The sequence below is a fragment of the Eptatretus burgeri genome, chromosome 9 (assembly GCF_056783735.1).
Source record: "Eptatretus burgeri isolate ZD-2024b chromosome 9, Ebu_testis_v1, whole genome shotgun sequence".
Taxonomy (NCBI): Eukaryota; Metazoa; Chordata; class Myxini; order Myxiniformes; family Myxinidae; genus Eptatretus; species Eptatretus burgeri.
In genome coordinates, this window is record NC_140969.1 from 1,771,783 (window position 1) to 1,789,101 (window position 17,319).

The window sequence follows — 17,319 nt, forward strand, 5'->3', positions numbered from 1 at the left end:
GATTTCCATTAGCGGAGATATTTTGACGTCATAACTTTTTTTCTCGGAGGAATTTTCAAAATCGGAGATGGTTACTGTCTGCGCGGGGTATTTTTACATATATGTGCCAAGTTTCAGGAAGTTTCGATGAAAACTGGAGGATGTGAAACAAAAAAGTTCACAAGAAGAAGATGAAGAACAACAACGTGAGTAAGACTTAGAGATCCTCCACGAGGATCTAAAAACTCCCTCCAGCCATCACACAAGAACGTGGGAACAATTGTGTCCTGGAATGAAAAGAAGAACAAGAAGATTGTTTGTTCACGGAGTATTTCAAGATGAGCGGGAGATGTTCAGAAAAATTGTGAAATTTCGAAACGGTAACCTAGCAACAAACAAACAAACAAACGTCTCACCGGAAACGGTAACCTATCAACAAACAAACAAACAAACGTCTCACCGGAAACGGTAACGTTGCAACAAACAAACAAACAAACCTCTCACCGGAAACGGTAACCTAGCAACAAACAAACAAACAAACGTCTCACCGAAAACGGTAACCTAGCAACAAACAAACAAACGCCTCACCGGAAACGGAACCCTTCCATTGTTGTGTCATTGTTCCAGGCTGCGTGCTTTGTTGCTGCCTTGAATTTCGTGCACCGTGGAGGTGTGTGCTCGTTAGTACGTTCATCAAGGGGATTTCCACTTGGGGAAACCGTGGGAATACATCGGAGGTGAGTGAAAACGTTCACGGGATTCAAACCGAGTGTTTGTTCTCACTGTTTGTATATAAATAATTAAAGCCTGGAACTTCGAACACACTTTTCTCCCAACATATTCCGTTCATTCTTCCGAAATCTTCACATTATGTGTTCCATGTATTTACGCAGGTGATGGCGGATTCAAAAAATCGAATATAGATAGAATCTTCAAAGAGGGAATCGATGACGTCACAATCGGCGGCGTTCGGCGGCAAACCGACGGCGGGTCCCGGACGACGTGCTTCGCTTAACTGAGGGAATCGATGACGTCACAATCGGCGGCAAACCGACGGCGGGTCCCGGACAACGTGCTTCACTTAACTAAGTCCATGAGTTTAGGACGTTTGTTTAACTCAGCATTTACTACTTAACGACTGTCCCCCAAGCCCGTCACACACGGTTACCTGTGAGTATTGATAATTAACTGTGTGGAACACGTGACGAGGACAAACGTTGTTCGTACGGGTCTCTCCTCATGTCCGACCATCTCAGTTGGGAGTTGATAGATATTGGACATTGGCGCTGAATTCAGCCTGCTGGTTCCATCATTCGTTGCTCGGGGTGGCTGTGTCGCTGATGCAGTGCCCCCGCACATGATGGGGCAGGAATCTGTGATTTGTTCGTTGGTGACAGTGCTGTCGATAAGTCGGTTCGAAGTTCGAACCATAGTCCTGCAGGCTCAGAGTGGACGTTCTCACCATTACAACACCGAGGCTCACTGGTAGTTTGTACGAACTATTAAAGGCTCGAAGTTGGGACAGAACTTCGTCCAACCTGTAGATTCCCTCTGTTTCCCTCAATGGGAGGGACTGGGTGTTTGTAGTTACCATCAGTGAAACCAAGGAAAATGGTGGTGTTCCTCCTGGTTGTTGAGAGATCGTGTCTTTGTCAACTGGACCGGCACTCGGTGGAGCGCATACCTTCACCAGGTAAACAGTTTACCTTTTGTAACTCGGTGAAAGGTCTGATCTGGATTCGAACCTCCAAAATCGAATCGATTGGTCCTCATCACTCGCCCAACGTGTCCACCGAGTTCCATCCCAATCCATCCACAACCTTTTTAAGATTTGCTGCGATGTCATCGGTTTCGTCCCATCTCTCAACGGGGAAGAACCAGTGAAAAAATTCTCGGATCCGGATCCGGATCCGGATCTTCACCAAAATGATCCGTTGCTGTCCTTGGCCGGTCACCGACACACACAAAAAACAGTCACAACGATCGCTTCAAAAATCGTGTGGCAGACAGACAGGCAGACAGACAGACAGGCATATAGACAGGCAGACAGAAAGACACGTAGGCAGACAGGCAGGCAGACAGACAGACAGGCAGGCAGACAAACAGACAGTCAGACAGACAGACAGGCAGACAGACAGGCAGGCAAACAGGCATACAGACAAGCAGGCATACAGACAGGCAGACAGACACACAGGCATACAGACAGGAATACAGACAGGCATACAGACAGGAATAGAGACAGGCAGGCAGACAGGCATACAGACAGGCATGCAGATAGGCAGACAAACAGGCATACAGACAGGCAGACAGACAGAAAGGCATACAGACAGGCAGACAGGCAGACAGTCAAACAGGCAGACAGACAAACAGGCATACAGACAGGAATACAGACAGGCAGACAGACACACAGGCATACAGACAGGAATACAGACAGGCATACAGACAGGAATACAGACAGGCATACAGACAGACATACAGACAGACAGACAGACAGGCAGGCATACAGACAGGAATACAGACATACAGGCAGACAGACATACAGGCATACAGACAGGAATAGAGACAGGCAGGCAGACAGACAGACAGACAGACACACAGACAGACATACAGACAGACAGACAGGGCTGAAAACATAAGGTTGTTGCACCTTCGGTGGTGGAGGTAATCAGTTTGTTTGTTTGTAAAGGAGTCGGGTGGTGGTTTCAGTAGGGGGGGGGGTAAGAAAATCTAACTCTCCCTTTCTGATTACAATGAAAACACCAATGTTTGATTAGAGACACAGACTCGCTCGAAGATCATTTAAAATGTTCATTTGTGACTCGTTCAACTGAATGTAAAAGGATTGTGTGAAACCTCAATAAAGTGTTTTGTTACTGTAATTGTTGAAAACATTTACAATGATGGGAAAACAATGTCCCTGTGGTCTTGTTCTCACAGTTCGAAGATGTCTCGGGATCTTACCTTCGTGGGAGACCACGAGGCGGAAATAACCGGTGAGTTCACATTCAGAACCGTTTTCTGTTAAAATTATTAATATTGTGATTTTTTCAAACTGAAAGTGAAATCCACAGATCAGACACAGTCAGTCATCCCACCCTTGTGGAGGAGTGTGCAGTGAGATTTTTAATCAAACACTTCACAATGGTCAGGTGATCGGTATCAATACGGTCCACCTTCATGGAGCTCGAACACCTGGTGGGGTACAATCGGGGACTTTGTCCTTCACTCAAAAGGCAATGTTAATTTAATTTAACATTTTTCACGACTTGATGATAATTGTGAAACACACTGTGCTATTAGCCATGTTGGAACACCTTAACCTGGGGTCACAGTGTGGTGACACAAGGGATGACTGACACACAAAACAGTCCAATTCTTCACTGTGGGCCTTCTTCCAATCACAGTGACATAACTCATGACAACAGCCAATGGAAGGTATCAAGCCATTCACAATTTAATAATCAAGTGTCATAATGGTCCACCTGTGTGGTTTCTATCTCAGTCACACAACCCTGGACATGCTTTTTCATTATTTAATTATCAAGTCTCATCATGGTCCACCTGTGTGGTTTCTATCTCAGTCGCACAACCCAGGACATGCTTTTTCATTATTTAATTATCAAGTCCTATAATGGTCCACCTGTGTGGTTTCTATCTCAGTCACACAACCCAGGACATGCTTTTCATTATTTAATTATCAAGTCTCATAATGGTCCACCTGTGTGGTTTCTATCTCAATCACACAACCCTGGACATGCTTTTTCATTATTTAATTATCAAGTCTCATCATGGTCCACCTGTGTGGTTTCTATCTCAGTCGCACAACCCAGGACATGCTTTTTCATTATTTAATTATCAAGTCTCATAATGGTCCACCTGTGTGGTTTCTATCTCAGTCACACAACCCAGGACATGCTTTTCATTATTTAATTATCAAGTCTCATAATGGTCCACCTGTGTGGTTTCTATCTCAATCACACAACCCTGGACATGCTTTTTCATTATTTAATTATCAAGTCCTATAATGGTCCACCTGTGTGGTTTCTATCTCAATCACACAACCCTGGACATGCTTTTTCATTATTTAATTATCAAGTCTCATCATGGTCCACCTGTGTGGTTTCTATCTCAGTCACACAACCCAGGACATGCTTTTTCATTATTTAATTATCAAGTCTCATCATGGTCCACCTGTGTGGTTTCTATCTCAGTCACACAACCCAGGACATGCTTTTCATTATTTAATTATCAAGTCCTATAATGGTCCACCTGTGTGGTTTTTATCTCAATCACACAACCCAGGACATGCTTTTCATTATTTAATTATCAAGTGTCATAATGGTCCACCTGTGTTGTTTCTATCTCAATCACACAACCCAGGACATGCTTTTTCATTATTTAATTATCAAGTGTCATAATGGTCCACCGGTGTGGTTTTTATCTCAATCACACAACCCTGGACATGCTTTTCATTATTTAATTATCAAGTGTCATAATGGTCCACCTGTGTTGTTTCTATCTCAATCACACAACCCAGGACATGCTTTTCATTATTTAATTATCAAGTCCTATAATGGTCCACCTGTGTGGTTTTTATCTCAATCACACAACCCAGGACATGCTTTTCATTATTTAATTATCAAGTGTCATAATGGTCCACCTGTGTTGTATCTTTCTCAGTCACACAACCCTGGACATGCTTTTCATTATTTAATTATCAAGTCCTATAATGGTCCACCTGTGTGGTTTTTATCTCAATCACACAACCCAGGACATGCTTTTCATTATTTAATTATCAAGTGTCATAATGGTCCACCTGTGTTGTTTCTATCTCAATCACACAACCCAGGACATGCTTTTTCATTATTTAATTATCAAGTGTCATAATGGTCCACCGGTGTGGTTTTTATCTCAATCACACAACCCTGGACATGCTTTTCATTATTTAATTATCAAGTGTCATAATGGTCCACCTGTGTTGTTTCTATCTCAATCACACAACCCAGGACATGCTTTTCATTATTTAATTATCAAGTCCTATAATGGTCCACCTGTGTGGTTTTTATCTCAATCACACAACCCAGGACATGCTTTTCATTATTTAATTATCAAGTGTCATAATGGTCCACCTGTGTTGTATCTTTCTCAGTCACACAACCCTGGACATGCTTTTCATTATTTAATTATCAAGTGTCATAATGGTCCACCTGTGTTGTTTCTATCTCAATCACACAACCCAGGACATGCTTTTTCATTATTTAATTATCAAGTGTCATAATGGTCCACCGGTGTGGTTTTTATCTCAATCACACAACCCTGGACATGCTTTTCATTATTTAATTATCAAGTGTCATAATGGTCCACCTGTGTTGTTTCTATCTCAATCACACAACCCAGGACATGCTTTTTCATTATTTAATTATCAAGTGTCATAATGGTCCACCTGTGTGGTTTCTATCTCAATCACACAACCCTGGACATGCTTTTCATTATTTAATTATCAAGTCCTATAATGGTCCACCTGTGTGGTTTCTTTCTCTGTCACACAACCCAGGACATGCTTTTCATTATTTAATTATCAAGTCTCATAATGGTCCACCTGTGTGGTTTCTATCTCAGTCACACAACCCTGGACATGCTTTTCATTATTTAATTATCAAGTCTCATAATGGTCCACCTGTGTGGTTTCTTTCTCTGTCACACAACCCAGGACATGCTTTTCATTATTTAATTATCAAGTCTCATAATGGTCCACCGGTGTGGTTTTTATCTCAATCACACAACCCTGGACATGCTTTTCATTATTTAATTATCAAGTGTCATAATGGTCCACCTGTGTGGTTTCTATCTCAATCACACAACCCTGGACATGCTTTTCATTATTTAATTATCAAGTCTCATAATGGTCCACCTGTGTGGTTTCTTTCTCTGTCACACAACCCAGGACATGCTTTTCATTATTTAATTATTAAGTCTCATAATGGTCCACCTGTGTGGTTTCTATCTCAGTCACACAACCCTGGACATGCTTTTCATTATTTAATTATCAAGTCTCATAATGGTCCACCTGTGTGGTTTCTTTCTCTGTCACACAACCCAGGACATGCTTTTCATTATTTAATTATCAAGTCTCATAATGGTCCACCGGTGTGGTTTTTATCTCAATCACACAACCCTGGACATGCTTTTCATTATTTAATTATCAAGTGTCATAATGGTCCACCTGTGTTGTTTCTATCTCAATCACACAACCCAGGACATGCTTTTTCATTATTTAATTATCAAGTGTCATAATGGTCCACCTGTGTGGTTTCTATCTCAATCACACAACCCTGGACATGCTTTTCATTATTTAATTATCAAGTCCTATAATGGTCCACCTGTGTGGTTTCTATCTCAATCACACAACCCTGGACATGCTTTTCATTATTTAATTATCAAGTCTCATAATGGTCCACCTGTGTGGTTTCTATCTCAGTCACACAACCCTGGACATGCTTTTCATTATTTAATTATCAAGTCCTATAATGGTCCACCTGTGTGGTTTCTATCTCAAAGCGATGGATAAAGAGGCCAAAATAAACAATCCAAAATACAAACTACAGAATACACCCACGTGTCATGGAGCTGTGGTTGTGGTGGAATTCCTTCTCTTGGTATTGTAAAATGTTGTTGTTGTTGTTGAAATCATAAACATGGGGTGTACGCACTGCGATGCTCGGATGTTGAGCAGATTTGCCTTTTGTAGAAGTTTGTATTTTTTGAATGTGCCATTTAAACCAGTGATATTATAATTACCCAATTGACTTTAAACCAATGTCAACCAAACAGATGGTGTTCTCGTGTGGACAACTGGAAAACCATTTGATGAGGAGAAAGAAGCCAAACGACAGGGATTCATCGACTGTCTCCGAAGTTTGGGTGTCAAAGTAAAATTGGTGAGATTCAAATACTCTTGTAAAAGTCTTTCCAGTAACAAGCAAAAGAAGCAGTATGGTGGGAAGTCCTGGAAAACCCAAGTCTGGTGTTGGTGTAACAGTTCAGGTGGTTGGCTTCGGATCTTGGGATCCTGAGTTTGAGCCCCGTTGGCTACTGAATTAACAGCAGGTGGGGTTGACTCAGCCTGCCAGATTTCCGAGGTTGGCAAAATGAGTCGCAGTGTACTTGTGGAGGGGCACAGCATCAGCGGCACAGCCACGCTTTCAAGAAATGATGGCGACCCCGGCAGCCAAGCTGCAAAACGCAAGAACAGAACAGATAGCAAACCCATTGTGCCTTTTGTGATAAAAGCACCAAATTTGACACAGAGATAGACAAATATGTGTGGATCAGATCTGTATATAATTGGGGCATTGCTGATTTGGCCCACGGTGACTATGGCAGCCATCTTACAAAAATGGCCGCCCAGTGATTTTGCTACTTTGAGGAACTGTTTAATTCAGAAGAAGTGGATTGTTACAGTGGGGTTAATTGGACAATGATAGGTCCTCAGAGATTATTATTAATTAATCATTGCTAATCAGCCATTGCACTATATGATGTTATAAAATTAATATTTTGATGACATGGTGGGGCAGAAATATGTATTTGATTAAATAACCTTGTTTTATTAATAACATACTGAGATCACCAAACCAGTCAGCTGACCTGACCTGATTACCATGAAGAGCATAATCAGATGAGGTGTATGAAAATTATGAAAGCGAAGAAAAATGAAACTAATTTGTGCTTACACATCTGTAAACCCATGTCGACGTGTCGGCCTAAATCATGAGCGGGAACTCCAAATCTGGATGGAGATACCTGGGTCGTCTATCAGAAAATAAAAATATTACTGCAGCATGGATGGCACAGAACAAGAGTACAAAGTCCTTAAAAACATTCGATATATCGATCAAACATGTCAGACAATGTCACGATGACGTCAAATATCGAGTGTAGTCCTCATCAGTTATCACAGTTAAATGTGTTCAGAACCTCAGGCCTCACCGTTGTCACAGTCATGGTTCTAGTCATGTCTCACTGGAGGCCAGGGTATCAATTCTGCGAACATTTGCCCTCGTGCACACACAGGGCTGTGCAATGAAGTGCAGCCTTTCTTCACTTGCTGCACTTCACACAACCCTCCTTACGTTTGCAGGACACAAGCTCGTAGCAGGTCTGGGTCACATCGGTTTGTGTGTTTGGGGTATTTGGCCTTTATTTCCACCATACAATGTGTTATTCTATTTCGGTGCCAAATTCAGTGATGTCATCACGAAATGCACGATTGTAGTGAATATTTTGGCGATGGGGCTCCACTAGTATGAGTCGTCTCGTCATTAAAATTGGAAGGTAATCACATCATGATTTTAAATGTTGTGACTTTAACTGGAGGTGACAAAAAACGATCACAGAACTTCAATATTTCAAACACCCTTCCACCATGCTCAAGATCTTCTCTGTTGAAGTGGTTCTTGTAGTTGCATATTTTATTTTGACAGTTGTTGAAGACTCATGGAGGAGCATCTTGTAATTATAACAAGGAGAAAAAGACGTAAAGCGTCAGAGCCCCCGTGGTTTTAGTAATTTTACTGTCCGGAGTTGAAGGGCTCGCCATATTTACAAGATTTTAAATGTGTGTGCACAACTAACTTGAATGGTCATGTGACATGGACAATTGCATACGATTGGGTTGTTCGGTCATGAATATTAATGATCTGGTTCACCTTGTGATATTGTGTAAGATCGTCAGTCACGTGACACTATGATGTTTTTGATTGGGAATGCAAATTTCGTACACAAGGGATTCAATATTCATAAATTTTGGGGTAGATGCAGTGAATTACACAAACAGTAGAACATATATTAAGATTTATTTATTAATGTATAAAATAAATTATATAACTGGAGACAACAGAAAATTATTATTCAGTTGAAAATTCTGTCTGATCAGTTTTTGTAAACTCAACTTAAAGGTGGTGGGGGTGAAATTGATGAATAATCAGGATTTTTAAACATTTTCATGAAAGATGCTTCATGGTATAGGTATGTAAAAAAAAAATAGAACAAGATCAGGAAATACATCTCCAAGAAATGGTTGAGGACATGTTCAATCCCGGGTTTTTTACAACTAAAATGGTCACCAGTCGACCAGTCGGCCATCTTTGATCAGATCGCAAAATAAAGGGAGTGGCACGCGTATGCCATTGTGTAGTGTGCTTTTGCCAAGTTTGAATAAAATGGGACTATGCATGTCTGAGAAATGGTTGTGGGCACACGTTAAAGTAACAAAATGGTTGTGGGCACACGTTAAAGTAACAAAATGGTTGTGGGCACACGTTTAAGTAACAAAATGATTGTTTTCACACGTTAAAGTAACAAAATGGTTGTGGGCACACGTTAAAGTAACAAAATGATTGTTTTCACACGTTAAAGTAACAAAATGGTTGTGGGCACACGTTAAAGTTACAAAATGGTTGTGGGCACACGTTTAAGTAACAAAATGGTTGTTTTCACACGTTAAAGTAACAAAATGGTTGTTTTCACACGTTAAAGTAACAAAATGATTGTTTTCACACGTTAAAGTAACAAAATGGTTGTGGGCACACGTTAAAGTAACAAAATGGTTGTGGGCACACGTTTAAGTAACAAAATGATTGTTTTCACACGTTAAAGTAACAAAATGGTTGTGGGCACACGTTAAAGTAGCAAAATGGTTGTTTTCACACGTTAAAGTAACAAAATGGTTGTTTTCACACATTAAAGTAACAAAATGGTTGTTTTCACACGTTTAAGTTACAAAATGGTTGTGGGCACACGTTTAAGTAACAAAATGGTTGTTTTCACACGTTAAAATAACAAAATGGTTGTTTTCACACGTTAAAATAACAAAATGGTTGTGGGCACACGTTTAAGTAACAAAATGGTTGTGGGCACACGTTAAAGTAGCAAAATGGTTGTTTTCACACGTTAAAGTAACAAAATGGTTGTTTTCACACATTAAAGTAACAAAATGGTTGTTTTCACACGTTTAAGTTACAAAATGGTTGTGGGCACACGTTTAAGTAACAAAATGGTTGTTTTCACACGTTAAAATAACAAAATGGTTGTTTTCACACGTTAAAATAACAAAATGGTTGTGGGCACACGTTTAAGTAACAAAATGGTTGTGGGCACACGTTAAAGTAACAAAATGGTTGTTTTCACACGTTTAAGTTACAAAATGGTTGTGGGCACACGTTTAAGTAACAAAATGGTTGTTTTCACACGTTTAAGTTACAAAATGGTTGTTTTCACACGTTTAAGTAACAAAATGGTTGTTTTCACACGTTAAAATAACAAAATGGTTGTTTTCACACGTTAAAATAACAAAATGGTTGTGGGCACACGTTAAAGTAACAAAATGGTTGTTTTCACACGTTAAAGTAACAAAATGATTGTTTTCACACGTTAAAGTAACAAAATGGTTGTGGGCACACGTTTAAGTAACAAAATGGTTGTTTTCACACGTTAAAATAACAAAATGGTTGTTTTCACACGTTAAAATAACAAAATGGTTGTGGGCACACGTTAAAGTAACAAAATGGTTGTTTTCACACGTTAAAGTAACAAAATGATTGTTTTCACACGTTAAAGTAACAAAATGGTTGTGGGCACACGTTTAAGTTACAAAATGGTTGTGGGCACACATTTAAGAAACAAAATGGTTGTTTTCACACGTTAAAGTAACAAAATGGTTGTGGGCACACGTTTAAGTAACAAAATGGTTGTGGGCACACGTTAAAGTAACAAAATGGTTGCCAGTTGGTCATCTTGGATAAGATCTCAAAAAGCAATGAAGTCCTAATGTAAGCCATCATTCATTATCTGTGTGCCAAGTTTGAACAACATTGGTAAATGCATGTCCGAGAAGTGGTTGAGGACCTGTCCAACATCGGGGTTTTCCAACGATAATGGCTGCCAGTCGGCCATCTTGGATCGCGAAACACAATGGTGTGCTTATGTAGACCATCGTATGTTGTCTTTGTGCTAAGTTTAAACAAAATCAGTCCAGACATGTCCAAGGTATGGCTGCGGATGGACGCATGGACCGACGAGATCCAATCCATGCGCCCCAATTTCAGACGTCGTCCATCGGGGGATAACGAGACCAAAAACTCATAGGAAAATGTTAGATGATGTTTTGGTCACCAAGAGCCTCATGGAACAAACCAGGTAGACTCTCCGAAGGTGGTTGGTCATTCAAGAAATAATTAGTTTGTGCAGCTTGCTGTATCTTGAGTAGGCCAATCATACTTTGTGAATAATGATTGGGCCAAAAGTTAACTCATTAAGAAACAACTCACGTGAAGCTGTCATGTAGTTTATCAAGGACTGATCCGGGATTACTAAGCATATAGCAAACGTCCTTAAACCTCCATCGTCCTGAAACATTTTGAGCATTGTGTAACTAACTATATTCATTTTGCAGGATTGCACTTCCAGCAATGATGTGCAAACACACTACTGCATCATCTACATCCCACTACAAGTGTTGGCATATTACCAGGAGAAACTAAACATGGACATTCCAATCAAGGTGAGGTGTTACATGCTCATGCGGTGCACGTGAATGTGAGAGCCAGAACCCCAACTCACCCCTATAATAATAAAAAAACATCCAATGGTGGTTGGGTTACAACAACAAGTTGGGAGATTTCAACAAATCAACATTGTGGTTCTTTCTTGTTCTTGGTGTCTCAATAAGTAAACTAGGTCGGTGGTTCAAATTTCACCTTTTTATTAGTGGGGGAGATGGGGTTTTGCAATCGTGTGTGTGTGTGTGTGTGTGTGTGTGTGTGTGTGTGTGTGTGTGTGTGTGTGTGTGTGTGTGTTTGGGAAGGATGAGGATATGATTCAATAACAGTTATTGCTAACTGAAGCCAATTGTTAAACAGACTTTATTATTTACAAAATCGACAATGTAGTACAATTCTTGTTTCCTGATCAAGGAATATCCTAGCTATCCATCTTAATCGCTCACCAATCCAGGGGTGCTTGATTGGTTCCATGACCGAGTGTGGTGTTTCATTTGGGGGGTGGTTTCATTGTACCCCTCAATTTGGGGTGTACCTTAGCTTTCGATGTGCCCCGTCGGCAGGCAAGGAGATATCCAGGCAGCCAATCATTCTGCCCAGTTGGCCAGTTGTGTTTCCTGTTACCGACTGGTGCACAGCACTGTTCGTACCAACATTGCGGAATGAAGCAGGAGTCAGACAAATCGATGTCTCGAATCCCACACTGACCTGTACAGAGGATCCTTTCCCAAATTGCCCATAAATGCAGAGTCTTAAACAGCCCACACCCAGAGCAGCTCCCAACGTACAGCGGCAAACTTGTAGCATTGCTGCAGAAGCCACAAAAATGTCTGACAAAACTTGTTTCTAAAAAGATTTAATGCTCATCTTTTTTCGAAATGACAAAAGGTTACGATGACAAAAGTTCAAATGGGAAAAAAAGGTCTTCGCATCGAACGACTGAAATGAGTGGAACGGTACTCCGACGACATCCAAATGGAGTTTCCCTAGATAAGTCTGCCAAGTGCACATTCGTGTAAGGTAGACCAACAAAAACGGACAAAAAACAACAAAAATCTACCGAGACACAACAATCCAGTAGATAGACCACGAAACATCTTACAAACACCTTGGAGTAGAGGAGGGCCACCAAATATGTCGTTAAAAATGCGCAAAACAATGACAAAGAATACCTGCGTAGAACGAGGCTGATCCTGAAAATATACCTTTCTCCAAGGAACATCATCAAAGCCGTGAACCAACCAGCAGTACCAGTGTTCAAACACTAGTGTGGAACAGTAAACTGGCCAAAAACGGAAATCAGAAAACTAGATGTCAAAACAAGGAAACTCGCCACAATCCACAAAATGTTCCATAAAAATCAATGCATCCCGAGAATGTACCTGGTGAGAAAGGAGAAGGTGGCGGCCTGGTGGAACTCAACCAAAATGCACAGAATGACAACAGTAGGTTTGGCTCAGTCCGTGAAAAGTTCAACAGACAAACGAAACCAATTTGTATACAAACATGAAGACAACAAACCAGAGAAGGTATTGTCGTGTCCAGTGGGTTTTCCCCGACCTGGACGGATGGTCAAACAGTTCTCTTGGAGGCTCACAGCTGAGATTCTCGGAGATCATGGTGCACGCAGGAAGGAAAGGGCAGCAAAGGACGGAGACACAAGGGTTGTACTCAAACCCACAACAGATACACAGACACCGGCAAATTGAATAAATAATGATTTAATAAACAGAAAATCAACAGTTATCATGGAAATAAATCAAGACGCGAGGGAACCTAAATCTAATTTTGAGGAACCTCCACGCAGGCTCAGATACAAACAAGGGGACAGAATAAAACAGAAAAGATCCCTCCTTTATTTCAGCACTGACCTTTGGGTCCAGAATAAAACAGAAAAGATCCCACCTTTATTTCGGCACTGACCTTTGGGTCCAGAATAAAACAGAAAGGATCCCTCCTTTATTTCGGCACTGACCTTCGGGTCCAGAATAAAACAGAAAAGATCCCACCTTTATTTCGGCACTGACCTTTGGGTCCAGAATAAAACAGAAAAGATCCCACCTTTATTTCGGCACTGACCTTCAGGTCCAGAATAAAACAGAAAAGACCCCTCCTTTATTTCGGCACTGACCTTCGGGTCCAGAATAAAACAGAAAAGACCCCTCCTTTATTTCGGCACTGACCTTTGGGTCCAGAATAAAACAGAAAAGATCCCACCTTTATTTCGGCACTGACCTTCGGGTCCAGAATAAAACAGAAAAGATCCCACCTTTATTTCGGCACTGACCTTCGGGTCCAGAATAAAACAGAAAAGATCCCACCTTTATTTCGGCACTGACCTTCGGGTCCAGAATAAAACAGAAAAGATCCCACCTTTATTTCGGCACTGACCTTCGGGTCCAGAAGTAAGCTTCGGTTTCTTGAAAGTCACCAAACCGCTTTGTCACTGTGTGGGAAAATGTGCCCAAATGGCGCCAGGCCGCTCTCATTGCGGGAGGCATCGGGGAATTAATTTGTGCGGATGGTCCCTTCGTCAAGAGAGGCCACAAGCTGTCATGAATGTTCCTCCTCATGATTGGGGCGGTCGATGCCGCTCCTCTGCAGAATGCCGGGCTCACTCGCCCAGAATGGTACAACACCAGGTTTCGAGGAACGTCTCACACGATGCAGCCCAACAGTCAAGAACTAGCGTCTTGCCCCGTCACGCGGGCAAATTCACAGCACGACACGAGAATAGTGTTTCTGTATTTCGTCGTGTCCAGACGTAGCCAGCCAGCGAGACCCCCCTTACTCGATCATGTCCTCCCACCACTGTGTCCTCCTCGTCCTCCTCCAGAACACCGATCCTGTCTCAATCCTCCTGTCTCTGCTGAACAGTGGTGGACGAGGAGGACACAGTGGTGGGAGGACATGATCGAGTAAGGGGGGTCTCGCTGGCTGGCTACGTCTGGACACGACGAAATACAGAAACACTATTCTCCTGTCGCAGTCAACGTGTGGCCCTAAATGGAGTTCTTTCATCCCCTCTTCCTGTGCAGGCTGGAGTTCCTCAAGGTAGCGTTCTGGGCCCTGTTCTTTTTCTGGTTTTCATCAATGATCTCTCGGACTCTCTGGAAAATCCTCTATTTCTCTTTGCCGATGACTCCACCCTCTGCCGTACCATCTGTCATCCCTCAGACCGGCAAGCAGCAGCTTCTTCGCTCACTGCAGATCTGGATAAAATCACAAACTGGTCCAACACGTGGAACATGTCTTTCAATCCAGACAAATCTCACACTCTCACTATGTCTCTTCGAAAGGACCGTTTACAAAACCCCCCCATCCACTTTCTCAACAATCCTCTGGAAGAAGTCTTTTCTTTCAAGCTTCTGGGTCTCACTATCTGCCATGACCTTTCCTGGGAAAGTCACATTTCCAACCTTGCCTCAAAAGCCAGTCGCCGACTGGGAATCCTCCGTCGTGCAAAGTCCTTCCTCGGCCCTCTTGAGCTCCTGACCACTTACAAAGCTTTTGTCCGTAGCCTGATGGAGTACTGCTCTCCCCTCTGGGCTGGTGCTCCTGCCTCCCACCTTTCTCGACTTCACGCTGTCGAAACCAGGGCTTTTAAGATCATTGGCATCTCCCGCAATGAAGCTGAGTCTTTGGGCCTCTCACTCAATCACCGCAGGTTGGTCGGTGGTCTTTCTGTCTTCTACCGACTCCTCTCCAGCCTTGCCCCCCTGCTCTCTCTGTGATTTGTCCCAACCACATTTCCACAGGTCGCTCAAGGTCCGCCAACAACCCCCTTCTGGTAAAACTACCAAAATCACGAATCACTGCTCATCTTCACTCTTTCATTCCTCTTTTTTCCCGCCTTTGGAATAAACTTCCTCACTCTATTCTTTCCCATTCTTCCCTCCAGGCTTTCAAAACAGCTGTTCACCACCACCTCTTATCTTCCCCCATCCAAATCCTCGATCTTTTCTACCCCCGATAATCCACCCAAGCCCACTTCCTTCAATTCTCCTGCTTTCCTCCCTGAAAGTCCCTTTAATGTCCATCTTCCACTCGCCATGTTCCCCGTCCCATCCCCATCCCTCTCCCTTCCACAGTTCACCTGTGTCTGTTCCCCAATGTTTTGTCCCTTCCACTCCCGCCCCTCTTGTCTCATGCCTCCTTGCTGTGAGTTGTGTGTTAGCTCTCATACGAGCCTCGACCAAGGTATACAAAAAAAAAAAAAGAAAAAAAAAAAAAAAAAAAAAAAAAAAAAAAAAAAAAAAAAAAAAAAAGAACCTTCTGCCTCACTCGCTTTTGTCTCTTCTCTCTGGTCGTGTTCCGACCACTGATTCTATCCCAAACTAGGTCCGTTTTCCACAAAACAGCACGACCTTGTTCTCTCCTCATACAAAGGGGGGCTTCCCATTCTTCCAGAGATGTGCTCTTCCTCCTCGTACGAATGTCACACCCATTAATCATCCACTCCAGGGGCGTAGTTCACCAGCCATCATTCCTGAAGGTGGGGCTTTCTGCCTGCTTGGACTTGCAGCTCGGTTGTTGTTTTAAGGACGTGATCCCTTTTTATCAACGGTCTTGAAAATGCAAAAAACATTGGAAAAGGTCACAGGGGGCAATTACATACTGGGGGAAATTATCCTTAATCCCTCCCGAATTAACACAGCACTCACCCCCCTCCCGTGTGGTGACACGTTACACTTAAGCTCAATGTGTCCCGACTTAATTTACATCGAGGTGTCTCCGACTTGTCCACGGACCACGTTACTCCATACAATCATATCTTTCCTATGAAATTCCTCCATCTACCCACAAACATAACAGTATCCCTAACTGCCTCTCCCCCCCAACAAATTTTCTAAAGACAGGTGTTCAGCCCTCACAACTTTTAAATGACATGGCACCATCACCATTCCAGATCCAGCATATTATGGTGCAAGCCTTGAACATTTTATTCTTCCCTTCCCTTTTTACAAATGGTAATTCCAGGGTACCTGATTTTAATTTGAAATGATTATTCACAGCTTTTAAACAAGGGGATTTTGAAGATGATAATTTTACCTTTTCATTTAATTTCCTGCAGAACTGCAGTTGCAAGGACCTCCATGAAAGCAGGATCTTGCTGCAACGGATGAAGATTCCAAACATATTGGATCAAAATATTCCAAAAGAAGGACAACACGAGTGAGTGTTTCATTGTTATTCTTTGGGTGGGTGGCTCCCATAATGTTTGGCTCCCACTGCTAGCTGTGACATGCTTCGCACTCCCCCCCCCTCACTCGCCATTGACTGAGGGCCCTGTTTGATGGGGAAAGGACCGCCCCTCGCAAATTGTCACTCGGCAAGGTCCCTTCCCTTCCCTCTCAAGCAGGCGTAAAGTAGTTTCTGCACCTAAATTGGTGCCTGACGACCTACCCAGACACAGATGCTACAAAATAATATAAAAGAACGATTACAGAGGAGAGAACGTTGAATCAGGTTTAAAGGGTTTGAAGTTTTTACACACACATTAGGGAGGGTGGACATCGTTTGTCCATACATATAACGATGCATATCTCGTGTCACAATTAATTACTTTACACTTACTCTAAGTCTAAGACATTCCCTGTGGAGCTAACTAAACTGCTCTAAGCAATGTTAACTCCTGGGAGTCATTGAACACCAAAAAGTGTGATTCATTCTTCGATCAAAGGGAAAGCCAGGTATGTGTAAATTGATGATGGCAAAAACTTGAAATAACAAATAAAGATTGTTAAAGACTAGCACAATCAAATGCCCCAAGAACATGGTT